The sequence below is a fragment of the Natrix helvetica genome, assembly GCF_964273705.1.
Source record: "Natrix helvetica genome assembly, chromosome: 9".
Taxonomy (NCBI): domain Eukaryota; kingdom Metazoa; phylum Chordata; class Lepidosauria; order Squamata; family Natricidae; genus Natrix; species Natrix helvetica.
In genome coordinates, this window is record NC_138560.1 from 23,451,073 (window position 1) to 23,458,642 (window position 7,570).

Below are 7,570 nucleotides of genomic sequence, written 5' to 3' on the forward strand. Positions count from 1 at the left end.
ATGAATGCAGAAGGGGGCAAATTTGTGAAGGGAGCTTCTCCTGCCCTTGAAGGCAGATGAGATCAGCACACATTTGGCCCTCCAAAAAGGAAGAGAATTCCAAAGATGGCACCCATTGAAAACAAGGCCAGCTCTTATAGCCATGGAAAGTCCTTTTCAACTGTCCAACACAGAGGGGGGTCCCTTCACATAATGCCCATATTACAATTCACAGGAAAAAATGAATACTCATCCTATAATGTGATTGGTTCATGCCACCCTCACTGGCAGAAGGGACAGGTGGTGAAACCCATCTATCAAGGACTTCTGGCTAGCAAGATACAAAAGAAGAATCTTTTCACTCTCTGTTTTTTATTTTTATTTTTTTTATTTCTCATACATACATTCATGAATATACGGTCTCATAACTATCATTAATAATGTGTTATCTTTTAACATTTATAACAATTTTTCTCCCTCCTAAAGTTAAAGATGTAATCAAGATTGCTTTCCTACCATACCATACACCCAGGGGTGGTATTCAGCAGGTTCTGACTAGTTCTGGAGAACTGGTAGCAGACATTTTCAGTAGTTCGGTGAACTGGCAAATGCCACCTCTGGGTGGCCCCGCCTCCATCTATTCGCTGCCTCCCAAGTCCCAGCTGATTGGGAGGAAATGGGGATTTTGCAGTAACCTTCCCCTGTAGTGGGGTAGGAATGGAGATTTTACAGTATCCTTCTTCTGCCATGCCCACAAAACCACACCACGCCCACCAAGCCTTGCCTACAGAACCAGTAGTAAAAAAAATGAATTTCACCACTGCATACGCCCATCTTATTTTGCAACAACCATACTTCTTCTTCCTTCCCATTTTTTCCTTCCATCCCTTCTTCTCCTTCTCTTCTTTCTTTGTTCCTCATCTTCTTTCCCTTCTCTCCTTCCCCTTTCTCTCCCCCACTCCTCCCCTCTTCTTCTCTTTCCTGCCCTTTCTCCTACTCTTACTTCCCCTCCATTAGAAGAAGAATCTTTTCTGTTGTGGCTCCAACTCCAGCCAAGGTGAGATCTACATTCATCTTTCTGGCCTTCCATGGAGGTCATCTTTTTCTTGAATTCTTCAGGGCTGCCACGATTTAATGCTGTGGGAGACTGAGATTGCATGGAGTCGCAGGGATATCTAGCCATAATAACATTCCTTTCTGAGAGAGTCGAGGACGTTTGGCCTGCCCCTGGAGTGGCATGACTGGGAGGCACCCCCAGTTGGGACGGTGCATTGATTGGAGCATGTGATGGACATGTGGGCACAAGTCTTGGACTTTCTTTTGGGTGGGAAAAATCTGGAAGCTTTCAGATTCAGGTTTTCCCAGATGTGCCAATATGACAACTCTAATAAAATGGAACTTTGAGGAACTTCTAGCCTCAGAGTCTTCAATCATTAGGGGTGTCACTTGGAACCCTGACACCTGGCTCTGCCAACTGGCCTGTGGCCCCAGTGGTGGTATGACATATTGGAGGTGGCTAATGGATTGAGACAACCCCACCTCCACCCCATGTGCATCTTGTCCAATGGTGCTTTTTCAAGAGGCAACTGGACTTTCTTTGTTTTTCCTTGAAAACCTTCCCCTTCTCATCCAAGAAGCTTCTTCAGTTTTGACTGAATGGTGGGGAATGGAAGGATTTGCATTCCTTGCAGTCATCTGGTGGTTAGCACTCTTTCTGAGTGTCATTGGGCTTGGAGGTTTATCTGTGTCCTCAGACTCTCCTGAATAGTGCAAGTAGGTGTGAAACCTTCTTGGAACTGCTGAAAGGACTGTGTTGTAGACAGGAGATAGGTGGTGGTGTATCTCTCCACCTCTGTTGAGAGACCAGCTGTTCAATTTTAATGTAGATGGCCTCTTTGACCCCCCTTTCAAACCAGGGGTCTTCTCTGTCCAAAATGCTGTCTTCAAAAGAGTGGCCTCTACAATCATGACCTGGATGACGGACAATCTCCATAGACATCTTGCTCCTTTCCTTGCCATCCTTGTTAACTTTAAGTAAATTTTAATGTTAATATTTATTATTTCAATATTAAATATTTTAGCTTGTGATTTTACTTGTTTGTAAGCTGTGTACAATTGTCCTTTGGCAAGATGGGCAGCATATTAATTAAACAAAGAAACAAATAAATAAAAAAACAATAAATTAGTTTTTTTCTGTTCATTGTATTCCACTCCTGTCTTCTGGACGGATTCCTCTTTGGCCAGTGCTGGATTTCTCTCCTGTTATCAGAGGTGGTATTCAGCCAGTTCTGACCAGTTCTGGAGAACCGGTAGCAGAAATTTCAGTAGTTTGGAGAACCAGCAAATGCCACCTTTGCTCCACCCCATCTATTGGCTGCCCTTGCACAGGAGAATAGAGCTGGAAAGCAAGTTAGTGGGGTGGGGAGGAAATGGGGATTTTGCAGCATCCTTCCCCCAGGAATGGGGTGGGAATGAGGATTTTGCAGTATCCTTCCCCTGCCACCCACACCAAGCCACGCCCACAGAACTGGTAGTAAAAAAAGTTTGAATCCCACCACTGCCTGTTATTCTTTATCCAACACCTCTCTGGGTTGTTCTGCATGAATAGTTAGCATCAAAACAAGCAGTTAAAAACAAAAGGCTCCAACTTGCATTGTTTGGCAAAGGGATTTTGTTCTTCTTTAATGCCCTTCCAATTTGGTTAGTTTACTTCAAGTACCTCAAGGGGAGCAAAAGGGGAGCTGCAATTCAGAGGGGTAAATGCATAAGCAAACGGCATTTGGAGCAGGTCTGGTATTTCAGCGGTAGAGATTTTGCTTTGCATGTGGAAAATCTCAAGAGGAATCCTTGCAGACTCCATGGAGGATATATGAAAGTTTTCCAAAGAGTTTACATCAATCAGAAGGTGGCAGACATAAACTATCTGGATCCCCCTAAGATCTTTTTCTTTCTATGTCAATTCCCCATAATGGAAGAATGGGTGGGAAAAGTGATGGAGCTAGCAGAGATGTCAAAATCCAGTTGCCTCTTGAAAAAAGCACCTTTGGGACAACCAGTACCTGGATGGCTGAGAATCTCCATAGGCACAATATCTAGTTCTGATTCTACTTGGAATCTCTTTCTATGCTCAAAACAGGGGTGGGGGGTAAAAGTTAGATTTTGGGTTTTACTAATTAGATTAGTTTGTTGTTATGGAACTGGTCAGTATTTATTAAATATGTGGAAATAAAAAGTAGAAGTTATAATTCTATTTTGTATTTCACTGAGCTGAAAAAAGTTGGAAGTCAATGCTTTTTTTTCTTTTCCCCATTCTACACTTTTTCCCTCTTTCTTATCCTTCTTCATTTCCCTACCAAATTTATTTCCATTTCCATTTTATATTTATATAAAAATATTTATTTCTTTCTTTGATTTTCTAGTCTGATAAGAACCACTAAACCGAGCCAACTGCAAAATACATTCTTAGACAGGAAGATGTATAGATTGCATTCTCACAACACATTTAACCTGCTTACTAATTTAATTTCCTGTGCAGGTTCACTGCAATAAAATATTAACTAATCAAATGCTGTAAAGAAAACTGAAGAAAGGTTTAAAGTTAACCATGTTCTGCATGCTGTTCTAATGCCCATACTACTTTTGTAATTGACTTGGTTGAGGATGAACCAAGTGTCAGCGTTCCAAATATCATGCAGAATTAAATCAGAGTCCAAGGCAGAGTTATCCTTAAAGTTCCAATTTAATAAGACAGACATGTTGGCACATCTGTGGAATCCCAAATCTAAAAGCTTCCTGGGATTCCACCCAGTTGAAAGTTCATGATCTTCTCCCCACACTCATAAATCCATCACATGGTCCAATCTTCTTCGGCCACGCTGGCATCTCCACCCAGCTGGTTCCGGTCAGGTGCAGAGGTGCGGAGACAAAAGATGACCTTGGGCTTCTAGAAAGGAATGACAACAACACATTCCACAATTCTGCTCCTTTCTATTCCCCCCTCCCAATTACTACACTAATGAAACAGCATAATGAAATAATAGAGAGTGTGGCAGGCCAAAGATCCTAAAAAGGAATATAACTGCAGGCCTGACACCAAGCTCAATAGATTATGAATTTGGAAACTAGGAAAAAATAATGGATTGTTGTATCCTGCCCAGATGTTAGATGAATGGCTACATAAATCTGAATAATTGATTAATAAATACGGATGCCCCTGAACCAAGATGTCCAAGTCTCTTCCCATAAATACCTAGAGGTTCCCCCATGTCTTCTACTCTGAACAATCTTTTCTGCAACCAGATGCTACATCAAGCAAATAAATGTATACTTGGGTTCTAAGCAGGCAGGAGACCTGGGGAATCACACCAGCCAATTGCTAGTGTTTCGTTCAATTCCTTGTTTTCATTCTAGGAGGTTATCTTTTCAGAAGGCTGAGCAAAAGAGGTGTATTAAGCTTAACAGAGGTTTAACACACGGTTTAATATTTGTGCAAAAGCCTTTCCCAAAACTTGCCTCCAAACTGCTTCCTTTTGCAGTTAACTATTGGTAGTTTAGTCTAGAGAGAATTCAGGAGCAGGATTTTGGGGCGGGGGAGGAGAAGGGATACTGTGATCTTTGAGCTACTCATCCATTATGCAGTAACACAATTAAAGGAAATAAATGGAAGTTAGAAGCCCTTGTTCTCTTCTGCAATATCCAAAGACCAGCTAACATATTGCACAGTTTGGCCCTGGGATGTCCGCTTGCCCTTCCGACGCACGGCCACCACTGCTGTTCTCAACCCCAGCGCAGCATCTGTGTTTCTACCAAGGGCCACTGGGCCGGGCTGGATGCTGACCTTGAAAGGCAAGCAGGCATGGGAGACTGCTGTGAAGGCCGCATGGAAGGCAGGGAAGCATGACAGGGCTGCGGGGAAGGGAGCAAGCAGCCTACTCCCTTCCCCTGCCATGCTTCCCTGCCTTCCACACAGCCTTCTGCTTGCCTGCCTTCACAAGCTGGCCACGGGGATGTCGGGAAGACTGCATGGAAAGCAGGGAAGCATGGCAGGACTGCGGGCCATGGGGAAGGGGGCAGGGGCAGCTAGCTAAGCCATGACTCGCAGGCTTACTTGGCAGACGGATCAGGGGCGCAGCGCTTCAGGCAGGCAAGCTGCAGAGCACTGGGTGGGGTGGGGCGCATTCCCAGTACTAAAAAAACAAGATGGTGGCACTAGAACCAGTTCGGGGGCATGTCTGACCAAGTTACCTACTCGGCTGAACCGGTCTGAACCAGCAAGAACCCACCTCTGATATACAGTAGACCAAGGCCAAATTAGAAAAACCCCAGGCCGACATTCTCTAAAGGCCTTTCTCCATTACTAAATTGAAGTGCCCGCTGCTCAGTCCTGAACCAACAGACATCAGACCTCCTTGGCATTTGATACTTCCTTTCCTGATCTTCTCTCACCTCTAGTCTCAGTCTCCACCAGTTCCTTACCTTTCCTGGAAGGTGAAGCAGGTTGCCCTTAGACTGTTCTGGGAAAAAAAGGGGGGGGGAATACCACTGCAAGGGCAGGAAATCTAAAGTTGAGCTATGGCTTCCTCACTCACAGCCTGGAGATGAGATGAAGACACCAGGAATTTGTGCATTGTGGTGGTGAATAATAAAACAAAAACAGGACATGACCTAGGAAAGCGTGATTGTCATCTGACTGCCTTGTTTGCAGATTTTTGGAAGACCCATTTTCAGGAATTAGAATACAACTGGAAGGTACTTTGGAGGTCTTTAAGTTCAACCCCCTGCTCAAGCAGAAAACCCTATACCAGGGGTCCCCAAGTCCCAGTGAGTCCATGGACTGGCACTGGATCGCAGCATGTCAGAAACCGGGCTGCACAAAAAAGCGAAGCCCCATCCATGGGATGCAGGCAGCATGCAAAATCATGTACCTCCAGTCCATGGAAAAGCCTATTTCCATAGAACTGGACCCTGGTGCCCCAAACATTGGGGGCTGCTGCCATTTACTATTTTAGACAAGTTTCCAGTATCTTCTTTAAAAACTCCAGTGATAGCAATAGCAGTAGCACTTAGACGTATATACTGCTTCACAGCCCTCTCTAAGCAGTTTACAGAGTCAGCCTCTTGCCCCCAACAATCTGGGTCCTCATTTTATCAACCTTGGAAGGATGGATGGCTGAGTCAACCTTGAGCCAGCGAGACTCGAACTGCCAAACTACTGGCAGTCAGTAGAGTTAGCCTGCAATGATGCATTTTAACCACTGCACCACCACAGCTCCTGATAAAATACCCACAACTTCTGAAAGCATTTTATGTTGCTGTATTTGGATAGAGGGGCATCCACAGGTATTGAGGGCACCAGAAAACCACAACAGCAATCATAGCCACCAATTTTACTTATTGATCCTCCGCTTGTGGAATGTCCCTGTTTACTGCCCCTGCTCCCATTCTTCCCACCACCGAATATCCCTTTGCATCACCTCTCCCTGTGTTGCCCTAATGACTGTTATGCAAACATATGCACTATACTATCAATGGCATGTGTTGCACAACACACTTTAATGTTACACTTACTGCAACCTCACACCCAACACCCTGTTCTGCATGGTAGATCTACAGTTGAGATGTTTTTTTTTAAATTTTCCCCTTCTTTCTCATTCTTTGGAAGGCCTTGCTTTGCACCGATCTGGAACTGACATTGTCCTCTTGTTGAAACTGAAGTTTGCAGGCCTCAGCTGTGGCCAAAGTGAATGCTTGCAAGAAACTAAATGTTCTCCTCTTGGACATTTAGGAAAGCAGCACAAAGCACCAGAGACATATTCTCTCTCTTGACGTTTGCATTAACCCAGCTGTCACTCGCTGTTGAATGCTATCCTTAACTTTCCCAATTTGGCAGGCACTGTTGGAGCCTAAATCAAGCTTGTTAAATTTACAAGGAAAGTAGAATATTACTATTTAGTATTACCGTGTATCTTCCAGGCTTTGGAGATCATTAAGAGCTTTCCATTTTTAACCCTTTCTCCCTCCCATTAGTGCCACAAACCTTTGGGCTACCACATTTCCTACAATGTTGCTAGGGTCTTTGACAACAACGTGGTTGGGTTCAGAATCACTCAGTTGGGATCAACTAGATTTTCACCCACTCACATCTGTGGTACATGCTGACAAGACTAATGTTTTTTGTTCCTTCCCAATCAAACCGGTGTTGTTTATTATCAGTGTGGTTTGAGATCAGGAGTTTTTGGTCATGCCGTTAAACTGCTAGTTGAAGTTCATGAACCCTTGTTTTCAGAACACCAAATACAAGTTGGGCAGAAATGACCTCGTAGATGACCCTCACTGTGTCAAGGACCTAGGAATACTCATCTCAAATGATCTAAGCCCCAGAGTCCATTGTAACACAATTGCCAAAAAGGCATTAAGAGTTGTCATCCTAATTTTGCGAAGCTTCTTCTCCAGTAATATTGTATTGCAAACTAGGGCATACAAAACCTTTGCCGGACCAATTCTTGAATACAGCTCATCTGCCTGGAATCCACACTGTACATCGGACATTAATCCAATTGAGCAGGTCCAAAGGTACTTCATGAGAAGAGTC